Source organism: Anolis carolinensis, chromosome 1, assembly GCF_035594765.1.
Source record: "Anolis carolinensis isolate JA03-04 chromosome 1, rAnoCar3.1.pri, whole genome shotgun sequence".
In the NCBI taxonomy this organism is placed as follows: Eukaryota; Metazoa; Chordata; class Lepidosauria; order Squamata; family Dactyloidae; genus Anolis; species Anolis carolinensis.
The window spans coordinates 300,342,514-300,362,411 of NC_085841.1; the positions used below are offsets into that span (position 1 = coordinate 300,342,514).

Consider the following 19,898-nt stretch of genomic DNA (forward strand, 5'->3'; position numbering starts at 1 on the left):
CTTCCCACCCTTAAAAATAAGGGTTATTGCCAAACATGGAACTGATATTTGTAACATAGGTCACATGGCAACTCTGTGCAATCTTTGGGACACATTGTGATGGGAGGATGCCTGTCAATCCCATGTATGCCAACTGGAATGAAAAAAAAAATTCAAATACAGAGAGCAATAAATAAGCATATATTTCAGCATTCGTCTAACCTTCTTGATGAAAAAAAAACATTTGTTTTTTATTGTTTGCATTGCCCTGACTAAGAGCTCCCTCCACTTTTCAGCAGTTTACCATTATGATTTACAGTAAAAATAAAATCTGTCTAGACTCTGAATTGCTTGGTAAGGGGGAGGTGAAACAGATGCATCTATTGTAAGCTGATGATACAGTGATTTTCTGGCTCTTCCAATAACTCTCTAAATGCATTTTAAAGAGGATTCAATTTATTAGCAGCATTTGTTGCTAGGTATAAAGCCCTGGATATAAATCAAAAGCATGCCTGGTAGTAATGAAGTGGCACAGTATGGTTAGGCAAACAGGCTGAGTAGGGGTCAAAAGCTATTATATTCTACCAGGGCCATAGCCAGAAAAAAATTTCGGGAGGGGTTTTGAAAATTTCGGGGGGGGGGGGTTGAACCCTTAGCACATACCCCTCCCCGCTACAAACCTGTCAATATCTGCTTGAGATAGTGCCTGGAGGGACTCTTAATGTTTTGCATCTCATAGACTTAGCATGGGGATTTGGTTAACCCGTTAAAATTCATGAGTAAACGAGATTTTTTTTATAACTTGAAAAATTTCGGGGGGGGGGGGGGTTGAACCCCTAACCCACCCCCCCTCACTACAGGCCTGTATTCTACCACTGGAAGAGAATTCCATAATCAGATGCAAATATATTTCAAAGATTGTTACCATATATAATCACTAGCTGTGCCCAGCCACGCGTTGCTGTGGCAAAGTGGTGGTGGTATTGGTTAAAAATTGTTGTGGAATTTTTATTTGATGTTATTTGTGTTTTTTAATTAATGTTATTGTAACTTATCTTTTTTATTTATTATATTTTATTATTTTCTTGTATTATTGTTAGTTAATTTCTGTTATTATAGTATTTTATTGTATTAATTTTTAGTGTTTTTAATTATTTTAGTTTTTTATTATTTTATTTTATTATTTGTATGTATTATATTTTATTATTTGATTATATTATTTTTATTTATTTTTTTAAAATTGTATTATTTTATTTTGTTTTTTTATTTGTTTTTTGTATTTATTTTATTATTTTTGTTTCTCTTTGTATTGGGTTGCTCTGAGTTCTGTGGTCTGCCTGGTCATGTTCCAAATGTATTCTCTCCTGATGTTTTGCCTGTGTGTATGTCAGGCATCCTCAGAGGTTGTGAAATGTGTTATAACGAAAGCAAGTGGGGTTTATATATCTGTGGAATGACCAGGGTGGAAGAAAGAACGGTTGTCTGCTTTAGGCAAGTGTGAATGTTGGAATTGGCACTGAATAGCCTTTTGGCTTCAAAGCCTGGATGGTTCCTGCCTGCTTGGAATGAACAAAATGTGGCTCCCAGCATTTAAAAAATCTGTGAAATCAGGACAGTTAACTAAAGAACAGCACTGAGCAATCAGGGAATTCCAGACAGGATGTCCTGAGGGCCAGCTAACATCTCCTAAGAAAGGATTGCCCCTCCGAAGCAGGAAGCAGGCAGGCCTTGAAGGTGCAAGGGCATTCAATGGCAATCAAGGTGGGGAAGTGGAACATTCACAGTCGCCTGAGACAGATCAGAGTTGTCCCATCCTGGATATCATTGGTGAGATAAAAATAAACATCCCACTTGTCTGTTTTCAAACAGATCTCATAATCTCTGAGGATGGCTGGCATAGACATGGATGGCAGTTTGGCAGCAGATAGGGTCAAGAGGGAATGGGAGGTTTCATAGGCTTTTCCTGAATCCCTTCTTATTATCCAACATATAGTTATCCAATGTTCTGCCAGGTGTTTATGTTGGATAAGTGAGACTCTACTGTATATTTATAGTCTTATATTATCTTCTTAGAACTGGATTATATGAGGCTCCTTCTACAGAGCTGAATAAAATGCACACTAAAGTGGATTATATGGCAGTGTGGACTCAAGATAATCCAGTTCAAAGCAGATAATATAAGATTATAAATGGGTTATATAGCTGTGTGGAAGGGCCTTGAGTCTACAATGCCATATAATCCAGTGCAAATTAGATAATCTGTATTTTATAGGCAGTGGGGAAGAGAGAGTGAGGCCTGAGTAGGTTGCTAGGAGACCAAGTGGGCGGAGCTTAGTCTTCTAACTGGCAGCAATTGGCTAAAAACAATTATTCCTCTCCCTCTAATTAGGACTTTATTTTTATTTTCTTTTTGTTGTCGGAACGTAGGGGCAAGGATGGTGGATTGTGCTGCCAAATTTCTAGGTTCTGGGGCTTGTACTTTTGTTGTTTAGTGGCAGGGGAGGACACCATTTGTCTTTTATATATAGAGATGTATAAGACAAGGGCAGGTTTTGGGCCAAATTATGGATTTTGATATTACCCAGGATTAAGTTGAGGCTCATTCTGTGGAGAAGAAAAAGCAGTAATGCTTCCTCAGGGAGTAAGCTGCTCTGGTCACCATTGCCCATCCAGGCATTCAAAAAGGCCAGAAGTGGCACCATGGTGGAGAGGGTAGAATGGGTCTGTACTTCTTTTAGGTACTCCTGGGACAGATTAGACTATTGCCGTTCATCAATCTATTCAGGGAAGGGGGTAGGTCCTTTTTTGTATAAGAGTTCAGATACAATACTCAAATTGACATGTGGATAAGTTGACTCAGGTTTTTGGGTTGATTTTATGACTTTTTTTTTATCATGTCAGAAGTGACTTGAGAATATACTGCAAGTTATTTCTGGTGTGAGAGAATAGGCTGTCTAAAGAGACATTACCCAGGGGACGCCTGGATGTGTTACCATCCTGCTGGGAGGCTTCTCTCATGTCCCTGCAAGCTATAGCTGACAGATGGGAGCTCAACCTGTTTTACAGATTTGGACTCGCAACCCAACCTTCAGGTCAACTGTCCAACTGGCACAAGGATTTAACCCATTGCACCACCACAGCTCCTATTTTTATGACTTATACATGAATATATATGGTATGAGTGATGGGGTAACTGGCCTGACTTATGTACAGAGTGCTTCTTTATTTAGAAGTTGTCAGTTCTTGAGCTGTTTATTTCTTTTTTTCCCCATGGCATCTTTTTTTCTCATGAAATATGGAAGTAGTAAAAGAGTCTTCATTTTTTGTATTGTTCCAAATGCCTCAACATTATTGATTATAGCAGCATACTAAGTAGGAAGCTTGGCCTATGAGTATTCTGATTACTACTTTATCATCTTCTGCAATCAGCCAAAAAGTAATACTGGAAGGAAGATAAGTGTAAAAACTGATTGCATGGCTCAGTCCTTGGGGAGAATTGTGCTTCCTGCTGAGAATTAAAATAAATAAATAGCCTTTAATTAAAGAATGGTGAATTAAAATGCTTGCTCCTTGTACATTGTGGAAAGACTCGGATGTTCTATCCTAAGAGAATTAAGTTCCTTGTAGTGAGCCATGATATGGCCCTGCAGTCTAAGTCTGGAGTAGGCTTCTGAATCATCCTGCTTTTCTTTGCTAGGCAAAGTCCAGTCTCCAAAAATGTGTGCAGCTGGTTTGTAAACTAGAAAAGTACCCCACTCGGTCCTCTCCCTCTCAGTCTAAAGGAGCTGATGTGTGTATTTGTGCATGCTTAGCCAATGAACAATTGCAATCAGAACAGATTTGCTGGGGGTGTTATTGTTTTAAAAATGACTATCAAATCTGAATTTCAACAAGCAAAAAGTTGCTCTGGAATTTTTCTTCACAATATAACATTATATTAGCTAGATACACAGCAAAGTGTTGCATATAGTATGCTTCTTCTTCTTCTTCTTCTTCTTCTTTTTTATTCAGTTAGTCGTTTCCGACTCTTCGTGACCTCATGGACCAGTCCACGCCAGAGCTCCATGTTGTCCATCGCCACCCCCAGTTCCTTCAAGTTCATGCCAGTAACTTCAAGGATACCGTCCATCCATCTTGCCCTTGGTCGGTCTCTCTTCCTTTTTCCTTCCACTTTCCCCGGCATCATAATCTTTTCCAAACTTTCCTGTCTTCTCATGATGTGGCCAAAACACTTCAACTTTGCCTCTAATATCCATCCCTCCAGTGAGCAGCCGGGCATTATTTCCTGGAGGATGGACTGGTTGGATCTTCTTGCGGTCCAAGGCACTCTCAGGATTTTCCTCCAGCACCAGAGTTCAAAAGAGTCAATCTTCCTTTGCTCAGCCTTCCTTATGGCCCAGCTCTCGCATCCATAGGTTACTATGGGGAATACCATTGCTTTGATTATGAGGACCTTCGTTGCCAGTGTGATGTCTCTGCTCTTCACTATTTTATCAACCTTGGCCATTGCTCTCCTTCCAAGAAGTAAACGTCTTCTGATTTCCTGGCTGCAGTCTGCATCTGCAGTGATCTTAGCGCCTAGAAATATAAAGTCTGTCACTGCCTCCATGCTTTCTCCCTCTATTTGCCAGTTGTCAATAGGTGTAGTTGCCATAATCTTGGTTTTCTTGATATTTAACTGCAGCCCGGCTTTTGCACTTTCTTCTTTCACCTTGGTGATAAGGCTCCTCAGCTCCTCCTCACTTTCAGCCATCAGAGTGGTATCATCTGCATACCTAAGGTTGTTGATGTTTCTTCCAGCAATTTTAACTCTGGCCTTGGATTCCTCAAGCCCCGCATGTCGCATGATGTGTTCTGCATACAAGTTGAATAGGGAGGGTGAAAGTATGCAGCCCTGCCACACTCCTTTCCCAATCTTGAACCAGTCTGTTGTTCCGTGATCTGTTCTTACTGTGGCTACTTGGTCTTTATACAGATTTCTCAGGAGACAGACAAGGTGACTTGGTATCCCCATACCACCAAGAACATGCCACAGTTTATTATGATCCACACAGTCAAAGGCTTTCGAGTAGCCAATAAAGCAGAAGTAGATGTTTTTCTGAAACTCCCTGGCTTTTTCCATTATCCAGCGGATATTGGCAATTTGGTCTCTCTTTCCTCTGCCTTTTCTGAACCCAGCTTGGACATCTGGCAACTCTCGCTCCATGTATTGCTGGAGTCTTCCTTGCAGGATCTTGAGCATTACCTTGCTAGCAAGGGAAATAAGTGCCACTGTACAGAAGTTTGAGCATTCTTTAGCGTTTCCCTTTTTGAGTATGGGGATATAAATTGATTTTTTCCACTCTGATGGCCATTCTTGTGTTTTCCATATTTGCTGGCATATGGCATGCATTACTACCATCATCTTCCAGGATTTTAAACAACTCAGCTGGGATCCCGTCGTCTTCTGCTGCCTTTTTTATTAGCAATGCTTCTTAAGGCCATTCAACCTCACCCCTCAGGATGTCTGGTTCTAATTCACTCACCACACTGTCAAAGCTATCCTCGATATTATCCTTCCTATACAGATCTTCTGTATATTCTCGCCACCTTTTCTTGATCTCTTCAGCTTCTGTTAGGTCCTTGCCATCTTTGTTTTTGATCATTCCTATTTTTGCCTGAAATTTGCCTCCGATGTTTCTGATTTTCTGGAGGAGGTCTCTTGTCTTTCCTATTCTGTTGTCTTCTTCCACTTCCATGCATTGCTTGTTTAGAAATAGTTATTTGTCTCTTCTGGCTAACCTCTGAAATTGTGCATTTAATTGGGCATATCTCCCCCTATCGCTGTTTCCTTTTGTCTTCCTTCTTTCTTGGGCTACTTCCAGTGTCTCAGCAGACAACCATCTTGCCTTCTTGGTTTTCTTTTTCTTTGGGACATAATTTGTTGCTGCCTCCTGAACAATGTTGTGGACTTCTGTCCATAGTTCTTCTGGGACTCTATTTATTAAATCTAGTCCCTGAAATCTATTCTTCATCTCCACTGCATATTCACTAGGAGTATTTGTGAGATCGTATCCAATTGGTCTGTGTATATAGTATGCATATAGTATAAATTAGTAGGAGGTATACTGCCTCAACGTAAATCAATTAACTAGTTTTTTTCCCACAGTAAAAGGAGAGATGTTATTACAGTAGAGTCTCGCTTATCCAACATAAATGGTCCAGCAGAATGTTGGATAAGCGAAAATGTTGGATAATAAGGAGGGGTAAAGGAAAAGCCTATTAAACATCAAATTACATTATGATTTTACAAATTAAGCACCAAAACAACATGTTTTACAACAATTGACAGAAAAAGCAGTTCAATATATGGTAACGTTATGTAGTAATTACTGTATTTACAAATTTAGCACCAAAGCAAAACATTGACTAACAAAAACATTGATTACTAAAAAAAATGACTACAAATATAGAATTGCATAAAATAAATTCGCAGTAACAACATTGTTGGAAGTTAAATCGGTAAAAGTTCAGTCCTTGCTGCCTAGAAAATAGCTGTGGATCCGGGCGGGAGGCAAACTGCGTTGGATAATCCAGAATGCTGGATAAGTGAAGGTTGAATAAGTGAGATACTGCTGTATTCTTTTTTTTTTTTTTTTTGTATGTGTGTCAGGAGTGACTTCAGAAACTGCAAGTCGCTTCTGGTGTGAGAGAATTCGACGCCCAGATGTTTGATGTTTTACCACCCTGTGGGAGGCTTCTGTCATGTCTCCGCATGGAGGGCTGGAGCTGACAGGGGGAGCTCATCCACTCTGCCCGGATTTGAACTGCCGACCTGTCAATCAGCAGTTTAACCCATTGAGCCAACGGGGGCTCCGTAAATATTCTGTGAGAAGGGAATAAGGTATAGATTTAGTTTCTGTGATTAAATTATTCAGTTTGTTAACTGAGTTGCGAAGAGAATGTTGTTTTATTGTATCCTGATTCTAGGTATACCTCAGTTAATGAAGTAAATGTATGCATAAGGTTTACTTTTGTAATAGAAAGTTTTGTACCAGAGGCAGAAATAACATGAGAAGAACAAAGATAGGTTCTTATTCCCTAAAAAGAACCAACTTTTTATTCAGAACTAACAACATGCACATGTGAAATGACTTTTGAGTCCTGTTTATTTTCCTCCACCAAATATGTTGTGCATAATAAAGCCACAACTTTAGAGTCAATAATAGGCTCATGAATTTCTGAAGATCAAGCAGACTCTCTTCATGGAATGCACAGCGCCTGAAGATGATCAGCCTGTTACTTATTAATGACATCCTGCTTGTGAAATTGTTTGTTCTTGTGAGAGACACCCCTTCTGTCCAAATCTGTGTCACTCAGCTTCTGAGTGACTTGAGGCTTCCAACCTTCACAGCTTCCTGGAACATTTTTTAAAAGGTATTAAGGAACAGGAAGCTAGAGTGATAGCTGCCTCAAGCTGGGAAAGAAATGCCATAAGAAGAGGATTAATCTTGGGGCAATGAATTTTAAAGACACTTCTTTTATGTGTTGTAGAAAGCTATCAAAATGCTAATGGTTCTGCAGCCTTAATCTTCAACAGGCTCTCTTATTTCTTAATATGTTCAGCATTTTGTAAACATTTAATTTAATGGTGTAATGTCAAGAAGATGTTAGCACAATTGTAGAAATCATGAAACTGACCATGCTTAAGATGCTCCTGTTGCTGTTTTCACAAAGTGCATAAGCAATCAGCATGGATGGATGAGTTTAATCCAGGTTTTTATAGAGTGAATATAATCACTCTACTTGTTGTGTGACTGCTGCCCTGTCTGTTGTTGAGTCATCTGAGGATGGTACACATAACACCTTATATGCGCTGAATAAATGTGTGGAGCAGTGCATTGTGTGTGTGTGTGTGTGGGCGGGGGGGGGGGGGGTTGCTTGAGTTTTGTGGACACCCCACCATTGAACCAGATTTGAACTGCATTATAGAATTGGCCTTAGAAGTACAGATTGAGGTTTCCTTATCTGGATATTCACAATATCCTAATGCATGGCTGGTATAGTGATATCTTTGCTTTCTGATAGTTCAGTGTACCCATACTTCATTCCATGTACAAAATTATTTAAAATATTGTAAATAAAATTACCTTCAGATTGTGTGTGTAAAGCAGTGGTTCTCAGCCTGTGAGTCCCCAAATGTTTTGGCCTTCAACTCCCAGATATCCTAATAGCCGGTAAACTGGCTGGGATTTCTGGGAGTTGTAGGCCAAAACACCTGGGGACCCACAGGTTGAGAACCACTGGTATAAAGTGCATATGAAACATAAGCGAATTTAATGTTTAGACTTGGGACTCATCTACAAGTATGCATATGCAAGTGTTAAGTACAGGTATATCATTGTGTATGCCTATGCAAATACAGGTACAGATATTCCAAAATCCAAAAACTACAATCCAAAACATTTCTGGTCCCAAGGATTTTGGGTAAGGTATATTCAACTTGTATATCCCACTGAGTTTGGACAAATGTTGCCCTAAACCATAGAGGGGTCAGGTATGATGAATCTTAGGTGTGTGCATGTGTGTTTATATGTTTGAAGTCCAAGGCTGTTTTGAGCATCAGGGGAAAGCTGCTGTGAGGGAAGCAATTTGAGCCTTTCTTACTGTACCATTTATCAATGAAAATGATGGCATCATTCAAAGTTTCCTGTTAGCAACTTGAAACACAAAGACAGAATAGCACTACCTGTTTTTTCCTCTTTTCAAACTGAACTTGAGGAGAGGATATTTACATTTGGAGAAAGACAAGGGAAGAGATTGAATACCCTCTCTAAACACAGGACTGCTTCAATCTTCAAAGCAGCATCCTGGTTCCAATAATAATTAAAAACCCAAACAGGCTCCAAGAACAAACCCTCTTAAGCAAAATATCTTGAGAGTTTGAACCTAGTTTTTTAAAGTAGGAACTAGATCTTTATTGATATTTCTGCTGATGCATATCTGGATGGAAATTTCAGGTAATATTGAATTCCCTGTCCAATGTCTCTCATCCAGAAGTGTGAAAATATTTATCTCTTTGAGAAGTTAGAGTAGCAAAGGAATACATGTTGAATGAAATGTATGGCTGCCTGAGCATGTTTACCACGGTGTGTTCATTGCACCATTATTCGAGCTTTTTGACAGCCTTGTCTTTGCTGTTTTTTTCCTTTTAAAAACAAACAACCATGCTTTTTACCTGACACTTTGGAGGGGCTGTGTTTGTGTGTCGAGAGAGAGGGAGAGTAGGAGAGTTGTTATTATGTTGTTTTTAATAGAAAATTGTGTACATTGAACACTTTCAAAGCATACAGTATAAGAGTCAGGCAATAAATATCTGAAGCTGTCTTTCGTTTATTACTGTGAAATATTCTTCAGAGATACTTCTGTTTACCTTTAATTTTTTCTAGTGAGGTGATTTTATTTTCAGAGACATTAAGCTACAGTCCTAAGGGTCATAATCATAATTAATGAACACATTAAAGGACATTTGTTACCACCAAGGAGTGCAGTGTTCCCTCACTTATCATGGGGATTACGTTCCAGGACCACCCACAATAAGTGAAAATCTGCGAAGTAGGGACACCATATTTATTTTAATATTTATACATTATTTTAGTAGTTAAACACTATTTTAAGTCTTTATCAACCAATCGTGTGTTGATAAATCACCTTCTTCTCCTCCCGTTGCTGCTTGGGCTTCTTTTCTCTCCCTTCGGCTTCTCCTTCCTCCCTTCCTTAGGCTGTAAATTGTAATGTTTTATGATTTATAATATTCTTTTAGAGTTTATTGAAAAACCACAAAACAGCGAATCCACAAAAAGTGAACCGCGAAGTAGTGAGGGAACACTGTATATTTATTTCAATTGTTTTTATCTTCTTTATCCTGCTTCAGGCATCTAGTCCTTGTTTTCTCACCTTTGTTCTTCTCATCTTCCAAAAAATTAAGATTGTTGTGTTATTTTCTGCTCTAATGAGTGCTTGTGATTAGAGAGGCAAAAGAGATGCTGCAATTTTAGATGTTTGAGGGTCAGGTGCTACCATATATGAACAGTACAGAAGTGAGGACAATCATTAGTGGAATAAAGTAATGTTCAGCATTATGGTGGAATAGACAGAGGCTGCAAAATTGTCAAATTTCACACTTTCCTTGATGCAGGAAATCCAGCGCTAAAGTATCTTTAATAGATATGTCTCTTTAGTTTGAAGGACACAAGAGAGGAGATTTAACCATTCCTTTAGCATTGTTTAGCTTTTACCTGTTCACCTGAAATCTATCCATTTCTAATTCAAGCACAAGCAATCACACCCTGCCCTGTGAGGCAGCAGGGGATAGTTCAGTACCCAACTGTATCTGGTAGTCTTTAGGTAATTAACATTTACTGTTTTGTCTCTCACTTCCATCTTGTTTTCTCCAGGTTAAGCATACCATTTGCACATGTTCACCCTTGGTGACTGTTGAGGTCAAAGTTATTTTTCTTTTACATTGAAAATCAGAAATCTGTATGTCATGAATGAACCTCCAGGATGAAACACTGTCAGTTAACAGTAAGAATATGGCACGAGAAACATGTTATCATCGCCAAATTAAGAAAGAAGCGTAAGTGATTGGGAACCTGGAGAAAACATGAATTGTTTTTCTTCTGTACCTTCAGGTCATTTTTGACTTATGGTGACCTAAGGTGAACCTATTGTGGGCAAGAACTGTTCAGTGGATGTTTTGCTGTTGCTTCCTTCTGAAAGAATGTGACTTATCCTAAGTCACCCAGTTGGTTTCCATGACTTAATAGGATTTGAACCCTGGTCTCCCTGAGTCTTGTTCCAATTAAATGGTGAATCATGTGGGGTCTGTTTTTAGCAAAGGGCATATAGTGAGTAGCTATTTGAGTTATCAACACTTTGTTCTGCAATAGTAGATGCTTAATAGAATTTAAGCTCCCTGCTAGCATTGCCAGCATATATTCACTAGATTACTTTGATAATTGTATGCAAGAGGAAGGCTGTCTTGGAACAGGGATAAACTGGCCATTCCATTTTATCTTAGTTGACCATCTTTCCTCAAAGCATGACTGATGTATTTCTTTATCCATTTACTTAAAAAAAACCCACTGAAAATACTCTGTCCATCTTGTGTGTCCTACCATGTCAAGTCTCAGAACTAGAAATGCTATAGTTTGCTGCCATCATTCTTCTGCATGGCTTTAGCAAGCACACTCAGGATTTTCCTCTCTCCCATGCCAAAGATTTAGCATCTAGCCTTTATGACATGGATCACAGCATCCAATGGAATATGACTGCTGGGAAGAATTCATATGTGCCTTCCTGGCTTTTGCTGAACAATATAGGTTTGGTTCAATAGGAATTAGGATTAATACTGGATTTAAGTTTCTCATAGTTGGCTGGTAATAACCTAATCTTCTTAAGTTGCAGGCAGGCAACATTCCCCTCAATGAAGTTAGCATTTTCAGAACCTAAAAGAAATTGAATTTTGATACTGAGCAGTTTTAACCCTAGAGCCTTTGAAAATGTAGCACTTTGCATTACTATCTTGAAAGCAGCCTTTTAATTTCTTTAATGTATGACATTCACCTAGGTTCCTAGGTCTGATGCATGCTTAACTGTAAGTCCTCGTCTCCTGCAACACATATTTTAGTTTGCTGGAGCTTAGTGCCTATAGTAACTTTTTAAAATGTACATATTACATCTTGCAAATTGGCAAAACTAAACCCTCGGATGCAGAGAAGCATTTGTGTCAGAGAACTGAATGCTGTATTGCAGTTCCTGAAACTTCTTTGGTGCTCCCAGTATCTTCAAAGTTTAGAATAGGATGAATGGAACAACCTGCTTCCACATTCCAAAATGAAGAGATGATAATATGGGATTAAACCAGAGTGCATGTCAAGACCCAGGCTGCAGAGCACCAATAACCATGCGCAGAGACCAGAATCTATCTAATATCTTTATTAAAGGAATATATAAAGTCAATAAAAACAGGTGAAGAATAAGGTTCAGAAGTAGACCTTTCAAGAAAGGTCAAATATAGTCCAGGAAATTAATGTCCAATATGAGATATTAGAGTCCAAAGTTATAATCCAATAACCGAAACACACACTTTGCCGAGCAAAGTGTGGGGAAATGACAGGGTCCTTTAGTCCAATAGAGCTTGACAACAAGGCTGGAGAGCAAAATAGATTCTTGGCAAACAAGGCTTGATTCGAGGCAACAAGAAGCAAGAGACGAGAACAGGGTCCGTGGCGAGGTCCGTGGCAAGGTCCGTGGAACAAGGCAGGGTTGGAACAAGAACAAGGTCCTGGAAACAAGGAACAGGAGTAGCGTAGTCCACACACGATCTCACTCCCGAAGCTGACGAATTGACTCCGCAAGGATTCCCTTGCGGTTAAACACCTATATAGGATCTTGTTTTCCCGCCAAGGAACACTTTCCCTGGGGAACAAGAAATGAAACCCATACTGTGTCCAGATGCATGACTCCTTAAGATTTCCCAAGGGAAACAGGCTTAATCAGCTAATTGTCTGGCAGCAATTCTGGCGCTTCTGCGATTCGCCTCCCTAGCGCCTCTATCTCGATTATAATTATCCCGGCGAGAAAACGGGGGAGATTTCTGCTCAAGGCTTGTTTGGCTGACTTCTTGTGGGCAAACATCTTGCAGGTGCAAGGGCTCCAATTCTGGCTGAAACGGTGGGAAACCCAAGTTGTCCTCTTCATCTGCCACAATAGTACTAGGAACGGGACTACATGGCCCATGAGTCATCACAGTGTATCTTTTTAATGAAATTATAACACCCCAAGATTGTCTTTAAGGAAGTGCTAAAAGTACCCTTCCCACACCAAAAGGTGTTTGATGGTTCTTACTAGAGTGTGCTAACCCAAGTATTCTACTTGTTTGGTGAGAATAAATGCCCATTAAATTAAATTAAATTAAGTGGCTGAAAAAAGAGGGTTGGAAGGCCAATCCAAGGTTCTCCCAGAAAACACAAATTAACTCCAGCAGGCAACTTTTTAAGGAGAAGGTGTTTGTGTGCTGTGAAACTTTAAAAGCAATGGGCATAACCTGTAGTGCAGTGGTTCTCAACCTGGGGTCCCTAGATGTTTTTGGCCTACAACTCCCAGAAATCCCAACCAGTTTACCAGCTGTTAGGATCTGGGAGTTGAAGGCCAAAAACATCTGGGGACCCAGATTGAGAACCACTGCTATAGTGGCTTTGTGGCCCTGCCTTTTAGTCCAGAGACACATACTTGTTTTGGAAAATCTCATGCCTTGTGAGATCAGTGCCTTTTGACCTTTTGGGGGGAGGTCTTTACTCTATGGGAATATGAAGGCAAAACAGTTCCTAGCACAGCGTTGAAGAATAATACTTTCACTTTTATCTGTATGACTTACTAACAGCATTGGACTGGATTGTATGGTAGTGTACTTATATAGTCCAGTTCAATGTAGTTAATATGCATTCTGAAAGTGGATTATATGGCAGTGCACATCCAGTCTCAGTTTATCATTGACCTACTAGCCACTGCTGGCGACAATTCCAGAACTGCAGCTTTGTTGCAAGTTGAAAGCTGAGGAAGAAGAACTGATGTTTTGTTGCTGTTGCTGTGTGCCTTCAAGTTAGTTCTGACTTATGGTGATCTTAAGACAACCCTACCACAGGGTTTTCTGAAACCAAGAGTGCCCAAGGTCATCCATTGGGTTTTCATGGCTGAGCAGGGAATCGAACTCCAGAGTCATAGTCCATCTATCAAATGATGTTACCATGCTGGAATACCCTATTTTAATTTCACTGTATTTTTATAATTTATTATTATAATTTATTATAATTATTATAATTAAGAAAGAACTTTTCATTAGTCTACACATTTTGTTAATGTATTATATACATGTTACTTTGTTGAACAGTACTTTAAAATTTTATTATATTGTAGTAGTTGTTAAATTATATTGTCTACAGTAAGAGTTGCCATAATTTATTTACTTACATGTAAATAAATGCTTTACAAAGCATGGGTCTGACCAGGTCTGTTCCAAGTGGTTTATAATCAAAAACAGCAAAGGGTCTTCTGTCCCCTTACAGTGGAATACATTTTATTTGGCATAAACCTTTGTAAACTGCAACCCGCTTAATCAGATGCATGTAAAACAATGGAATACATGATAGGAAGAGGGCAGGGGAGTGGATACATGGGCCGCAAGAGGAAAATAGTGATCATTTTTATTACATGTACTTTGGGCTTAGTTAGAAAAGGATAATGTGTATTAGTTTTCAGTGAACACTAGTAACAGGAGTCAAGATAATTTTTTCCAACTTTATCTAAGATACAGCAACAGTTCTAGACAAATTGGAGGATATTGATAAAGACAGTAGTGACTGGTGACTTTCATATCGATGAGGCAGTGAGTCTGTTCTGAACCTCAGTCTGAATGTTAATGACAAAACTGCTGGATTTAGTTTATAGTGATTAACTTTTAAAATCTGGACTAAACCTCAGTGCATTCAATACTGCACTAACACAGGAGCCACCAAGATAGCACTGTGTTAGGGGAGAGATGAAGAAAGAAAGTAGGACAGAGAATGTGCATGGATGCCTTAATGTTTGAAGCAAGGCACTTTAGGCAGTTTTAGGAGTTTAATCATTCAAGGCACACATAGGCTCTTTCTCCAAATAGCCTAAAGCTAGATTTTTTTAAAGGAGGGGAGGGGCAGGAAACAGATAACAGTGCAAAGACATGAAAGTAGCCGTCTTCTTGAGGAAGCACAGTGTCTTCACTGTTCCTATCTCTTGAAAAAAGAAGACGATTACCTTATTTTATGTGTGTTAGCTGTATTGATTAATAAGGTTAGGGAGAAAATCAGAAATTTTTGCAGCAATTCTGGATACATAAGTGGTCTCATAAGTTTTGCTGGAGCCTTAAAAACGAATTTGGAAATTAACAAGTGAGACAAAAAGATTTCAGACTAGGCCAGACTGCAAATAGACTAGAGTTCATCTCTATAAAGTCATTCCAGCTGGTCTGAAATATTGTCACACCACAGATCCTTTCCTCTGATTCATATTTGCTTGGTCCAGATTGCCATATTAGGGAATTATCTGATGTGATCTTTTTCTGTTGTTGTTGTTGTTGTTGTTGTTGTTGTTGTTGTTGTTGTTGTTGTGCATCTTCAGGTAATTTCCTATCTATGGCAACCCCAATACTACCTTACTTAGGGTTTTCTTGGCAAGATTTGTTTAGGAGAGGGTTGCCTTCCTCTGAGGCTATTGCCTTCTTCCCAACACAAGCTGCTACATCTCAATGACTCTTGCCACACAGTATTTGAAATGTTGTCCCAGGACAAATGTGAATAAAGATGCTTTTCTTAAGTAGGCAGCTATGCAGTCATCCTCTGGGACTCTTGACTATCTGCCTTGATAGCTGAAGTAGGAAGAATGTGAGATGAGATATTGAGTAGAAATAATAATAATAATAATAATAATAATAATAATAATAATAATAATAATAATAATGGAAGGAGCAAACTGCTGCAGCCTTTCCCACCTTGTATGTTCTTCCCCACTAATAATTTTGACATCTTAAAGATAGTCTGATGGTCCTAGGTCCTGGAGGTTGGTGCTAATCTCAATTTCTAAGCTGAAGAGCTGGCGTTTTCCGTAGACGCCTCCAAGGTCATGTGGCCAGCATGACTGCATGGAGTGCCATTACCTTCCTGCCAGAGTGGTACCTATTGTTCTACTCACATTTGCATGTTTTTGAACTGCTAGATTGCCAGAAGCTGGGGCTAATAGTGGGAGCTCACCCTGCAAACCGGCAAACTTTTAGCCAGCAAATTCACAAGTTTAACCCGATGACGAGAGGAAAAGAGGAAGAGGAAAAATTGTAACATTTTGAAAACAGTTAAAAAAACGGAATAGTGAAAAATGAATTATGACTGTCCCTGCCAAACTGGGACAGTTAGAGGCTATGCAGTGTTTGGGTCTAGACCCATGCTGTGGCCCAGGCTTATTTAGCTGCAATATTAAATTGTCAATTCCAACAAAATGTGGTATGTGTTTGTTCTTACCAACACAAAGCCTCACAATGGGTCCACAAAGGACCAAATGTGATTCCGCTGAGAAACAGCAATGTGAGGATTTTGTTTACAATTTTTTAAAAAAGGAAGTCACAATTATAGGGGAAAATAGGGAAGTAGTCATGTGTAGCTGTTAAAGCAATTGGGAAGAAACCTATCAGATCCTTTATCTTTTCTTTCTCTCTGGAAGAATGAGATAAAGGGAGATCTTTGAGGGAAAGGAAAGAGCCAAATTACTATCAGGACATTTTATGGCTTGTGTAGTTAATTGACAGGATACAGCCCTGTTTGTGTAAGAGCTTGTCGTGCCTCAGAAAGATCTGTGCCATGTTTGTTGTGACCAATCATATCGCCTTTTGACTGAAATGCTTTTGAGCAGCAATCTTATCTGAGTATTTTTTGGCATCTAATGCTCTGAGATCTTTCAATTTACACTACATTCATTTATTAGAATTAAATCCTACCTTTCTTCCCTCAGAATGGATTTTGAAGTAGTTAACAATATCAAAGTTTGGAACACAGAATAAATAATTGAAATATGCTGTGCCTTAGTTGTATGGGGCTTTTACTCAGGTTTTATTCAGCACTTTGACCCAGAGCTGTTGTAACAAGGGATCCATATGCCTTCTGTAACCAGCCCTAGGCAGCAATTTGGTTGTAGTATTTTGGACCATTTGAAGTTTTTGAACACTTCTTAGAGCATGTTGCTTTACCAGAAACATCAGGCAACTAAAATGTGCATGAGAACATTTTAGAGCATGGTTCAGTATATAGATATACCCATGGAAATTAATCAGTTAATTAATATACTGCTGTTCATTTTGGACCAGATCATGAGCTTCTGGGTGGAATTTAAAAAGTTTGTTCCATGTAGTTGTAGGATTAATAATTTTTTTGTAAGCAATCACTTTTTCTAAGCAATGGAATGTGTGTGTGTGTGTGTGTGTGTGTGTTTCAGTACAGAAGAAGTACATGCATGAAATATGGAACTGGGATTTATATTGCTGGAAGAGCGTATCACATTGGTATAACTTGTGTGTGTTACAGGCAGTTTCAAGTGTGAGTTGAATTGTACAAATGACACAAAAAACTACAATAGCCCCCAATCCAGTAACAAATACAAAATTCACTCTAGGGTAGTGGTGGTGAACTTGCTTGCCCCCCCTCCCACTCACTTACTTGCCCATGGGTTTGCCACTCCCCACTTATCACCCCACCTGCCTAACTTGTCTCTCTTTGTGGCTGGCTGTCGCATCAAAACCATTGGACACAGTCTGTTTAAGAAGGAATAGAAATGGTTCAATTAGGCTTTCTAAGCTGTTATGTTGGTTTCATTCACATCTCAGTGTTCATCTAAAGCCCCCCTTTTGGTGAAGGCCAGGGACGGAAAGGAAACCCCCACCAATGAGTTCACTCAATAGTGGTGGGGGAGAACAGAAATGGCCTTGGAGCTGCAAGGGAATTCTAGTCCCTGAAGTCTTTCAACTTGGGGTGTGAATACTCTATGCAACTTCCCTAAGCATTTGCCCTCTTTACGATTCATGGTGAGTTATGAGGGAGAGTTCAGGTGTCTCACCCAAATCAGCTAATGAGAAGATCTCAGATGGCTGCTGCCTCGGCTTACACAACATCAAGTTCAAACCCCCACATTTAGCTGGTTGCAGTTAATGGATAAAGTTTAAATAGGTAACTATTTAATAATAGTTGCCCATATTTATCCCAACACAGTTGTCTGATCTCATTATTTCATTGATGGGCGAGCAAAGAAGTAAATGACTGCTCCTTTTTACTCCAGTAAATGACATCTAATCTAAAGTGAGATGACTTCTGGCTAATGAGATTATTAGGTTTTTTTTTTATGAGGAGGCGGACAATTCATCCTCCAAGTTATTGCCTACCTAATGTAGAACAATACAACATTGTCTTAAAATATGAAATCCAAACAATCCAGATAGATAGAATACAACTAATGTTAAAAACATGGTTGTTTGGCTATTCAGATGCTCTTGCATCACAGCTCTCAATATGCCCTATCATTGACTATGCTGGCTAAGACTGGTAGGAGTTTCAGTCCAACAACATCTAAGGAAATTTCACCATTTTTGATTACAAAATTTGGCAATAATACTAAGAGAAGTGCATGGAAAAAAGATGGAATTTGCTAAGAAATGCATCAGGATGATGTTACAGCGCTGTAGTGCTAGTTCTGAAATTAATCTTAGTTCCTAGGAAGGTTTAAATGGTTGTCTGTTTCTTGGCATAATATCTTTAATTCTGAGCCTCTACACAATGGGTTCTGTGATGATGTTCTGTGAATGAGCCTGTGTCTTGTCATTTCACCCCTTCCAATTTTATGTGGCATATGTACAAGGAAACCAGAAGCCTTTGCTTCCCTGTTTAACTAACCATTATTGGTTAAAGCTCAGATGTGTTAGAACACAGACGAAATCTGGATATTATTTACTGAGGTTTATTGAAATAGGCCAATTCCAAACCTTGTTTCATGAAGGAGATTGGTTTCCTAACTTATGGTTAAGATTAAACATACTCCAGGCTTCGAACATAATGATAAAGTGTGATTGATTGAAATGGAAGCAAAAGTGTGCACCGGAGGAAGCAATAATGTGCTGTTTAGGAGGAGGATGAGGATCAAAGCTTATGGACCTAACACTTAAGCTATGGCCTAAAGGCCAACTTCACATTACAACTTGGGTGTAGTTGGTGGGGGAGAGATAAAGGCATTTTCCACCAGTATGAATTTTACACCCATCTGTGAAGTTTTCCTTTAGTTCCCAAATTTGTAGCATTGCAGAGTGTAAGACATTGAAAATAATTCACATGTAGAATTCACATTCACTGTGTTTGTATTTCATTGCCACTTTGCCTGCCCCTTTTGTTTGTATGCTCAAATTGTATTTAAATGCTCAGTGAAACTTTTAATTGGCTGCCATGTTGAAAATTTGGATTTGAAAAAAAACTTGTAAGCCAAATCCTTATTTAAGGAAACAGTGCCCTTATTTTGCCTCATACATTAATTTATCCATTGATTTCCATTTTTGAAAGTAGAGCCAAGACCTTGATCTGGTCCTGCATGTGGATGGACTCAAAGATTATTCTGATTTCCTACAAAAAGTTCTCCCTTGGGTGTTTGCCCACTAGCTGTAGTGTTAGGAGACCTAGATCAGAACCCAGAGTTGATTTTCCACAAATTTATTTTTGCTTCAGTATGTCCCAAAATTGCTGTTTCCAATAAAATACTAGTTTGAAACATGCTTTAAATTTTAAATAAAAAGCATGCATAATGTAACTTCTAATCTACAAAGTCTTGCTATACATTACCAAAAGAACACATCCTTTTGGAAAAATGTTCTCTCAATATTAGCTTTCATGATTAGAGTTATTAATGTTCAGGCTTAGAATTACATTTTTCACCATGCATTTTTAAGTCTTTGGTTTTGTAGGGTTTTGTTTTGCTTTTGTATTTTTTTAAATAACTAATGTCAAACAAGCAGTGCATTAGATCACACACATTACTTGGTACACAAAGTGGAAGAAGCAATTACTAGCCTCCTGTGCCTACTTTGAGAGGAATTTACTTTTCTGACAAAATCTCTGTTTCCCACAACTATATAATACACATTTTATGTAAGTTGTAATCATAATCCTGTTTGTGGCAGGTCACTAGTCTCCCCACAGGAAGCATTAGCAGTATCTCCCAGCGTGGAGACTTCATTGTTATCTGGCTGGAGGAAAAGGACGAGAGGCAACAGAATGAGAGGAATGTTTAACCTCTCCACTGCCTGCATGCAACAAAACAGG

General features: G+C 39.0%; 1 protein-coding gene across 3 annotated transcripts in view; it reads left to right on the forward strand.

Annotated features, from left to right (window-relative positions):
* tspan18 (tetraspanin 18) overlaps positions 1–19,898 on the forward strand; it is a 225,094-nt gene that overhangs the window by 36,304 nt on the left and 168,892 nt on the right. The window lies entirely within an intron of this gene.